At 41.2% G+C, this 10,056-nt stretch overlaps 1 protein-coding gene across 11 annotated transcripts in view; it reads right to left on the reverse strand.

The window, feature by feature from the left end:
• The window catches only part of LOC129720656 (uncharacterized), a 105,043-nt gene extending 97,698 nt beyond the window's left edge, over positions 1-7,345 (reverse strand). For 3 of the 11 annotated variants that reach the window (XM_055672160.1, XM_055672157.1, XM_055672156.1), the window contains exon 1: positions 7,091-7,345. The gene's annotated coding sequence lies outside the window, so the exon portion shown is untranslated. Of the gene's footprint in view, positions 1-7,000 lie in introns of all 11 variants that reach the window. The other 8 variants (XM_055672162.1, XM_055672161.1, XM_055672158.1 and 5 more) reach the window with 4 other exon arrangements.
• Positions 7,346-10,056: the final 2,711 nt, after the last annotated feature.

Here is a 10,056-nt window from a genome sequence, read left to right on the forward strand (position 1 = left end):
GGTAGGGGCTATGCCAAGTAATTCTGTTGAAGTAAGTTTGATCTCATCAACGGTTTGATCGTTGGTGAGACCTTTCAAGACAACCTTGAACGGCTTGGCGTTCTTGGTGTCATATGTAAAAAATTTGTACATCTTGTCAGTTAAATACTGAACAAGACGATCACGACCCTTTACTGAGTCGGCTAATAAGCGGCATTCACCTCTACGGCCAATTTGATAGGTAACTTTAACGTCAGAAACAAACGTTGAAAGTTCCTTTTTGAATATATTAAATTCAGAAGAAATAGTTACCACAATAGGTGGAACTTTCTCCTTTTTTAAAGATTTTATATTTTGTATAGTTTCATTATTGGTAACTTCCATTTCACCAGCTTCTTGCTCAGGCAAAATATCAAAAGGATTGTCACTACAGACACTCGATGTGTCAGAAAGAGATGCCTCTCTTTTCCTCCCCGCAGCGATGCGAGGTTTCTTTTTCCGTCCAGCCATTTCAGGTGATACGAAAAAAGTTAAAACAAATGTTAAATTCAAAAGTAGGTAGTCTTGAGAAAGACTGATGGGAAATAACTTTCAGGTAGTCTTTAAAAGACACACTGACAAAACACAAACTTTGAAGCTATAGGCAGTCAAAGACCAGTCCACAAGCAACCGAAAAAACGTCTGACCTGTAGGACAGTTCAAGACGCACTGCATTATACGAAGTAAATATTTCTATGAAATGACGGTCAATATTTACTTGCCGAGTACTATCAATTTATTTGCTTCGGTAATTTGTCGAAAGTATTTGCTGTCTTATTCAGTATACGACAAATTAGGCAATCATTTGCTTCGTCCAATGTCGTTCTTTGACAGTTAGTTTACAACTGAGCGAATAATGATTTCTTTCTTTGTCCATTGATGAAAATTAAATTGAATTGATTAAGAAAATTTGAAACTCGTGAATCAATGCGACCAGAAATAAATAATTTAATAAAAACTCAGTCAGCGTAATTTGGGTCGTGGCCGCGATTTCACACGAAAAATCATCTCTAAGATTAATTACGTATACATTCAAATGCTCTGAAACTAACTTATTTTGAGTCATATTGAACAGATTTTTATTTATTCTATCATTTCCTTCTAGTTTGTCTCGGCCTTTGAAGGAAAACTACCAAGAGGCTGAATGACGTTCTAGTTGAACAATCAAAATTCTTATATGGAATCCTTCTCTCTAATCAATGGTGACACCCATTACAAAAGGGTTTGTTGTTTGTTCAAAACTAGATTTACTATGCAGTTTATTTTATGAAAATAATTCGCATCGTGTAATGGCATAGTAAATATATTTGATGAAAATTAGCGAAGAGGCTCTGATGTAAACTTGAATATGTTTTGTTTAGTAATTCGTTTTTCATGCGAATTGATAATAGAATTGTAAACGATTTTACGATACTTTTTATTATTAAACTTTTTTTGTAATCTTATTTTTGCTAAGAAATTTCTTCCATTCTCGGTTCCCGGGAATTCCCGGGAAATGAAATTTTTATTCCCATTTCCCGGGAATATTGAAAACCCTAATAAAAACATTCATTTGGTAAGCGGCTGGACACGTGTCAATTGAGACCCTATTGTGGGCACCCAACACTCCTATCCCAACCAGGCTTGTTAATACTATAGATTATCGTCGATAATCGTTATCGCCGATACCAAAAACGTCTGTTATCGTTATCGACGATGACGATTGCGACTTCAAACATTAACGTTATCGCCGATAACGATATTTACCTGACGTTATCAGCTCACTAACGTCTGTCAGAGCAAGTGCACTTGTGGCTATATTTCGGTTGCTAAAGCTGGCTTGATAACCACCAAAATAACCGCACCGAGCGTTGCTATTTAGGTCGTTACAAATTTTATTTTAAATTTTATGTCACCCAAATGCTTAATTTAGCAACAAACAAGTCAGGTGACAACGAGAGTTGCGTCGAAAGGCAAGCGAAATAAATAATAACAATAATAATAATAATAATAGAATAATAGAATTCGAAATTTGTATCAGCCTTACTTTTGGAAAATAACAACTCAAGAAAGGAAAAATTCTCGAGTAGCAACGAATTCATGAGTTTGGAAATGCAATAGCAACGAACCGATCCGTTGCTATTGGACCAAATGCAGCTTTGTTTGTGTTGCTATCCAAGACAGCTGCAGCCAAAGTGAAAACAAACTGCGAATTCGTTTATCAGACGTTATTGATTTGATACCGTCTAGTAGCTATCGTCCTTGGCAATGACGCTAATGTCCGAAGATGTCATCGTCGATAACGATAGCAGACAGTACCGTTATCGGCGTTTACGATAAGTTATCGATTAACAACCTTGATCCCAACCTCCACGAAGGGCTGACCGGAACACGAGTATCCTTAGTGGAGATTAGGTAACTAAACCCTGGTGGAAACTTTGGTCGTACGCTGACTGGAAGGGGAGGTCGTACGCGGCTGTCTCCCCATCTTAGGGACGGCATACATCAGCGTCTGATCCGGATCTAGCGGCTGAAGCATGGAATGCGGTACCTCGCCAGCTATATCGAAGACGGCAACCCCGTCGTGAGGCAAGGTATTGCAGTAAGGTAGCGTACCGGATCTGTACTTGTACGAACAATCCAAACAATAATACGGAACGGAATAATCGGCATGGACCTGGGCGAAGGACAGCGATTAGCGGAAACTCGGTAATTAAAATGTAAGGACTCTCGAACCGATTCGAACCGGCACGCGCAGGTATCCTGGCTAGCGAGCTGCGGAAGATGAATGTGGAGGTTGCAGCTTTCCAGAACGCACGTCGGTCAAAAACAGGAGAACGTGGATTCCGGGCAGTAGATCCTATTATGGACACCTCATTTGCGTACCATGTCGACTACAGTAGCTGCGTAAAAGCAGAAAGAGGAGTCGGTTTCGTGATAATTGCGAAACAGATGAAGCGTGTCATTAGATGGAAGCTGATCAATGACCGTATATGCGTCTAGGCGTACGTACGACTTATCAATTTCGTTGCAGCTAGTGGCATAGCAATCTATAGCACTTATTCGCATGCCGGAATATTTGTAAGCACACCTGGATGCACCCAAATGGGATGGTATGCTTTCATATAGACCATGTTCTGATCAATGGTTGGCACTTTTCAGACGTTACAGATGTAAGGTCGTTCAGAAGACCAAACGTTGACTCGGACCACTATCTCATGCTTTTCAAGATCCGCGCCCGGTTGTTCAACGTATTGTGACACAATGAGGAAGATGCGGCTGCAGAGTACTCGCAGAAAGTTGATGAGCAGATCGATGAGCAAATTGGAGGGGACCAGAATGAACAGTGGAGAGATATCCACAGTACGATCAGGTCCATAGTGCGAGAAGTGTTGGGTACAGCTGCGTCAACCACACCCAACGAGTGGGTTGACGCTGAGTGCCAGCGAGCGACTAATGAGAAGAACCGCGCCAGATGTCACATCTTGGCTACGGCTGTGGGACGTCAGAGCGTAGGGAGATATCGAGCAGCTAGAGCCGCTGCAAATAGACTCTATCACCAGAAGAAACGTGAGCATTGGGAGCACATACACCCAACGCAAACGGGGAATTTTTTATTAGATTCGGGCAATTTTTTATTACTTTTTGTGTCTTATGACTGCGCATTATACACAAAAAGTAACAAACAAAAAGTAATAAAAAATTATGACGGCCACACGCTTGTGTGTGTTTCTGCAGGAGAACATACAGCCAAGCATCGCAATGCATGTGTTGGCAAGACTTCACTCGCTGCATTTGTATTGATGCAACGATCTGGTTCATTTTTGTCTCCTTTCATCCACACATAAACAGAATCTCAACCGTCAACCTCAAATGTCCAATTAGAAACACTTTCGTCTCGTCCCCCAGTGTTTACTTGAAATGGAAATATGTAATACTGTCTGACCAGAGTTGCCGAAGTTGCGAATATTGTTCTGGATGGGCACGAGTTTTGTATATTCAAACAGGTCCAAATGAGTCTCCATGAACCAATGATTATGTGCTGTAAATAGCTTGCAAGAAAGCGAATGTTTTTATTTTTCTCTAACGCAGTTTACAGATCGTGATGTCATTTTAAGGCCCATTTCAAGTCATTGAAATCATCAAAGATTGCATACTTTATGACGGGGAAAATGTTGCTTGGCAGCTCTTGTCATATATTTTCGCTACTCCGTATGCATACAACGAGCGAACTAATACACGCCCACCGGATGAATTGGAGATTGAAAAAACTTGTAACATGTGCAACTTATGCGACGGTGTGGGATTTTTTTTGACTTGAGGTGGAAAGAGAGCATTTTTCGACAGAAAAAACGTTGCATGTGGTGGAAACGACCATTATTAGATAGTCGTACTCTCATAACACGTGCTAAATATATGACAGTATGTGTTGTTACTTGACTGGGGAAGAATTTTATTGCTTTTTAAGTAATGGATTTGTTACCTAAAAGGTAATTTTGCGCTATTGCTTCTAAAGTAATAAGGAAAAGTTTTGCGTGTACTTGTGGAAGCGGAGGGCTGCTTGTCCAGTCAGCTCCAGGCGAGAATCTTCTACAAAACGATTAACGGAACCAGGATCAAACGATTAACGGACAGGGAGAGGAACCTGATGACCGATAAATCAGAGGTGGCCAGGCGTTGGAAACATTATTCTAGTGTATTGCTGAACGGTGAGGACCACCAACCATGAACGAGGTGAAGAAAGCAGTTAAAGACCTGAAGAACTACAAGGCAACTGGGTAAGATGATATTCCCGCCAAGCTTTTCAATGCCGGAAGGGAACAGCTGTATCGTGCCATTCATCGGATCATGCTGGATCTGATGAAGAATTGCTCTCGGACTGAATTCATATGCTCGATCTACAAAAAAGGCCACCGCCTGGACTTTAGTAACTAACGGGGTATAACTCTACTTCGTATAATTTATTAACTGGATGCATTGGTGACTAGCGACAGTGAGGATAACCGTGAGATAATTTGACGAATAACGGTCGCAAACAGGGCCTTCTACGGATTGCGTAACCAGCTGATGTTCAGCAGCCCGCAAACCCGTACAAAACTAACACTCTATAAAACACTGATTCTCCCGGTGCCCCTATATGGCCATGTAGCATGGACACTGAAGGGTAAGGATAGGATTAAACACGACAAGCTGGGCATTAGAGATGGCCGGGTTTGATGTTTTTCGAACCCGCACCCGACCCGAACCCGAATTTTTTTTCGGTCGAAACCCGAGCCCGACCCGAACCCGAAACTTTTTTTTTCGTTCAAGCCCGAACCCGAAAATTTTACTTCTTTGAAACCCGAACTCGACCCGAACCCGAAATTGTGAAACCCGAACCCGACCCGAACCCGAGATTTCATAGATTTTATAGTCGGGTTTCGGGTTTTCGTACCCAAACCCGACCTGAACCCGACATTTTCAAACCCGAACCCGACCCAAACCCGAAATTTTTTTTTCACAAAACTCGAACCCGACCCGTACCCGACATTTTCAAAAATTTTCAAACCCAAACCCGACCCGAACCCGTCGGGTTCGGCAACATTTGGGACAAAATGCATGCTTAAAACAACATTTAGGACAAACATTTAGGCAACATTTAGGACAAAATGCATGCTTAAAATTTACCTATTAAGCAAAAAAACACAGTTTTTTTAGATGATGTATTATTACCAGAATTGAAATATTATTATTTTCTTACGTAGAAGTGAAGCACAACAGGGGTTTTTGCTTTTGAGCAATAAAGTGCCGAATTAGGCTTATTGTTGCATGTAAATAACAAGTTCAAGAGCTAGCAATACTTGAATTCTTTCAATTCGCATAAGTTCTGATCTGATTTCTCACAAACGTTTTTGATATCATTTTTATATAGTTGGAATGAAAAATAGTATACTGTTTTTTTTTTCATTGCAAAATGTGTTTGACACCGACTCTGTTGAAAGAATGTTTTAAGTATTGAGCTATCTAGCTGTCGGCTTGCAATCATTATTACGAAGCGACTGAGTTGCACTAATAAAAAATATTTCATGCTTCCCTAAATCTTTGATATGTCCCATATAAACATAAATGGGTAGCAACTTTGAAAAGTTTGATGCTTTGTTTCGTAATTTCATATTTATAGTGGATCACGACGAGCAGCGAATTTCTCTCAACCGACACTGAACAACAGTTCGAGCTCGAAAGAAGATTATTTACTAACAGCTCCTAAAACATGCATGACGCTGACTCGAAAATGTGAAATCGTTTATGTTTGAATTGATTTACGAGCAGAGATAGGCCATACTAGAGGTAGTCAAAAAGACTTCAACGAAATTATACCGAATGTCGGTGATTGACGTTGCAGTGTGAATTAGATATCACGAAAAATAAAGAAAGAACCATAAACTTTTTTCAGTAGCACTATATTGCTTTGTACAACATCCGATTATAATGATGAAACCTTGAAAAACAGCTCCTGCAATCACTTTACTTAATTTAGCACCTGTCACGAACATTTTACGTAGGTCACCAACGGTTTTCGTTAGCTGACACTCGCGCCCGACAAAAGAAAATTAACATTCCTACGATGATCTCCAATCAACGCATCGATTTTTTTAGAATGTAAACGATATCCAACAGCACTCTGCATAGAAATCGATCGAAATGAACGATCTTATTTTTATTGGAAAGTCTTCCCATCGCCATCCTTTGTCCATCGTAATCTACCAACTGCTATTTATGAGGCTTCGATTAGATTTTGCATAAAACCGTTTCTTTGTCGATTTCCAGATATAACTTATTCAGGGCCAGCAATAGCACACGATAGCTGGCTCAAGTCGCGAGGCACGTTGCAGTTATCATGTTAGTTAATTTATTACGTCCACTTCTTAAAGCATTTCATTCCTATAAGCTCCACTCCCTCTTTCCGCCAGGTGCTGACACTGCTACTTGAATTCGGTGCACAATACATATGTTACTTGATTACCCTACAACGGTAGCTGGTCCTGGCGAATGTCCAACACTACTCACTTAGTAATTAATTAATTGCTATCGATATCAACCAACAATCATTTACGTAATTTTTCCGAATTGGCCTTCGCCCGCTGGACACCTTAATCTGTAGATTTAAATTCGGCCCCTTTCTAGTATCGTTCGCGAAGATGCGCGCGATTTGCATAATCCATTCTCATAATTGGTCTTCAAATTCGACGACCAACTTCCACACCGGAGGATCCTTTTTGCACGTAACGAAACTGAAACGAGAAGTAAAATCCGGACTAAATCGCGTTCGCGTCCACACCGTTGGCCTACCGAGAGCAAACTGAGGCACAGCTGGGTTGTAAACAAACGATCGACCGCGTGTTGCAGCATTTGTTGGTGGCGCCGAAGTTCGCGAAATCGCAAAAATGAACACCGCCGGCCGCGGCGAAGAGATTAGCGATGCTGACTCTGGGAGAATGAATGGCGTTCGGAGCGTATATAGTAACCTCGAGAGAAAGAAAGCCCCGATAGGATTGAGTCCGTTCCGGTAGTGCGCTTAAGCCGTACCGTCGCGGAAATTAAACGTGCGCTCGTTCGTTTTTTGGCGTCGGAGAGGAGATCCTCGCTTTGATATCGAACTCTAGGGTGGCTCATTTTAATTACGTATTCCACGCGCGTAGGAGGGATAAGCGATAAAATTCAACACTATATGGGACTGCTCGGAGTAATCGGAAAGATCTAAAGTTAAGAAATGATGACTAAATTGGATATTTTAAGTACTGAACCTGTTTACTAACAGAGAGCGAGAGAGAGAACTTTATTGTCTTTTGTCAACTTTAAAAAAATATATGTACCACATAAAAATGTTTCCTAGTTGTACAACGCCGAATTTTTGAATTGGGGAAAATGAAATGAACTAAAAATCAGGAATCAGCAAAACAACGATTTGAAACTCAATTTATCAACTAAGCAGAATAATAATACTGTCTGAATGGAACATTTGCTGTTGTTAGCTTTTTTGCTACTCTTTCATTTTTTGCATTTTATAATTATATATACTGCAAAATTTTACAACATTTTGTGCAGTTTTTCAGATCACAAACACGAGCTCTTATAAAAATTCTAGTCATAAAAATAAAGTTGAGAGAAGTTTTTTTTCTCATTTAAAAATGACTAAACACAAACCTGGGTTCTTTTTGGCTTCATAAGGAAGTATACCCTAATGACGTACAATTCATGGGAGGAGGGGGAGGGGGGAGGTAACATTGTTTTGAAACAAACTTTGGCAAGGGGGGGTGGTTGGATTTATATCGACGTAGCCTTTTTTTGAAAGAGCGATTTTTTTTTTGCAGAAATCATACCAAAAGATTTGGGGTAACCTTCGATCAAGATATTGGCGTTTAAACTCCGTTCAGTGATAATCAGTTGTTTCTGTACATTTGCACATTTTTAGTCAGGATTTTTGTTTAAAGTTAACTTTTAATTTAAATAAGTTGTCGGATTGATTTTTTTTTGATAAACCAACTTTTTTTTGTTGAAAAATCATCCAGCTACAAATCTAATTAAAGTTGAATGATATTTTGTTGAATTTGCATTTTTTAAAACTTAACAGAATAAAAATGCAAATAAAAAGAAAGAAAAAAATATGTTATAGCTTCAGAACTATCTGAGAGACAGATGTCCCCAGATATCCAGTTCTTCGCACATCTTCTGAACTAAGTTGTCCGGAGTAGTGTTTGGCCTGCTCACTGCCATCATGCCGTTCCTGGTATGTGCAAAACGAGGACATACGAAGAAGACATGCTCAGCGGTCTTCTCCACATCCACGCACTTAGGACACATGAGAGACTCCAGGTACCTGTGTAGATACTGCCTGAAGCTGTCATGGCCTGACAGAGTCGGTATCAGGTAGAAGTTCACTTCTCCATGGTGCCTTCCGACCAACATGCAGACAAGATGCAGATTGCGTCGTACGACACTGTACGATACGCACTCGCAACTCTCAGACACATGAGCCTGTAGGTACTTTCCAGTTTACCAAGATAACTACCACGCTTTGGAGCACGCAGGCCCACCTAAGCATGGACGAAACTAGTTGACAAGAAGTTTCCGCTTGCTGCGGTGTACGGCTGAGCTATTCTACATCGAGATTGTGTTGCGATACCCGTTGAGACCCTCCTACAGACATAGTTGGCATGGCTCTTGAATGCAAGCTTGTCGTCAACCACAACCCCCAAAGGTTTTAAAGATCGGTTTGCGGAAATGGTGCAGACTCCGACTCTGACCACCGTCTGTTGCTCTGATTTATGGTTGTTTACAACCGTGACCTCCGTCTCCAGTTTCCTAGAGTTCATCCAGTCTTTAGTATGCAGTGCGCGGCCGTTGGTTTGACCTCTTTGATCGATTTGCCGTAGACCTCCAGCGTTATGTCGTCCGCAAAGCCGATGATCACAACCCATACAGAAAACTGTTTTGTAAACTCGTACTCGATTTTCAAAATAATTTTCCAAAATCTTGTACAACGACACCGGAGTATGGATCCACCTAAACGCTAGTGCTATGGAATCCCAGTTGGCGCTATTAAACGCATTGAACGCGTGATGATTGCGCAATATCGAATGCCCCTTCCATCTTAGTGACGGAGAGAATAGCATCTAGCGTCGACCTATCTTTTCGGAAGCCGGACTTGTTGTCGTTTACAACCTTTGTGTACTACACCAGTTTGTTGAGGATAATTCTCTCAAGCACCTTACCGGCAGTGTCCAGTAGACAGATGGGTCTGTATACCGATTGGTCCTCTGGCGGTTTCCCAGGAAGAGTTTTTGTCGTTTCCACCTCTTCGGAAAGAGGCAGTCATCCAGGCACTTCTGCATGACCACTCAAAACAGCCCGGGGGCTATTTTGATGGCCGTTTTGATGAGCAAGTTCGAGATTCCTTTCAGTTCCGGTGCCGAACTCGTCTTTAGGGAAATGGGCGATTACAATGAGTTCCTCATTCGTAGCTCTTGCTTCCTACTCAACCTCGACACTGCTGTCGTCGCTCACGGATTGAATGTCCGG

The sequence above is a fragment of the Wyeomyia smithii genome, chromosome 2 (genome assembly GCF_029784165.1).
Source record: "Wyeomyia smithii strain HCP4-BCI-WySm-NY-G18 chromosome 2, ASM2978416v1, whole genome shotgun sequence".
In the NCBI taxonomy this organism is placed as follows: Eukaryota; Metazoa; Arthropoda; class Insecta; order Diptera; family Culicidae; genus Wyeomyia; species Wyeomyia smithii.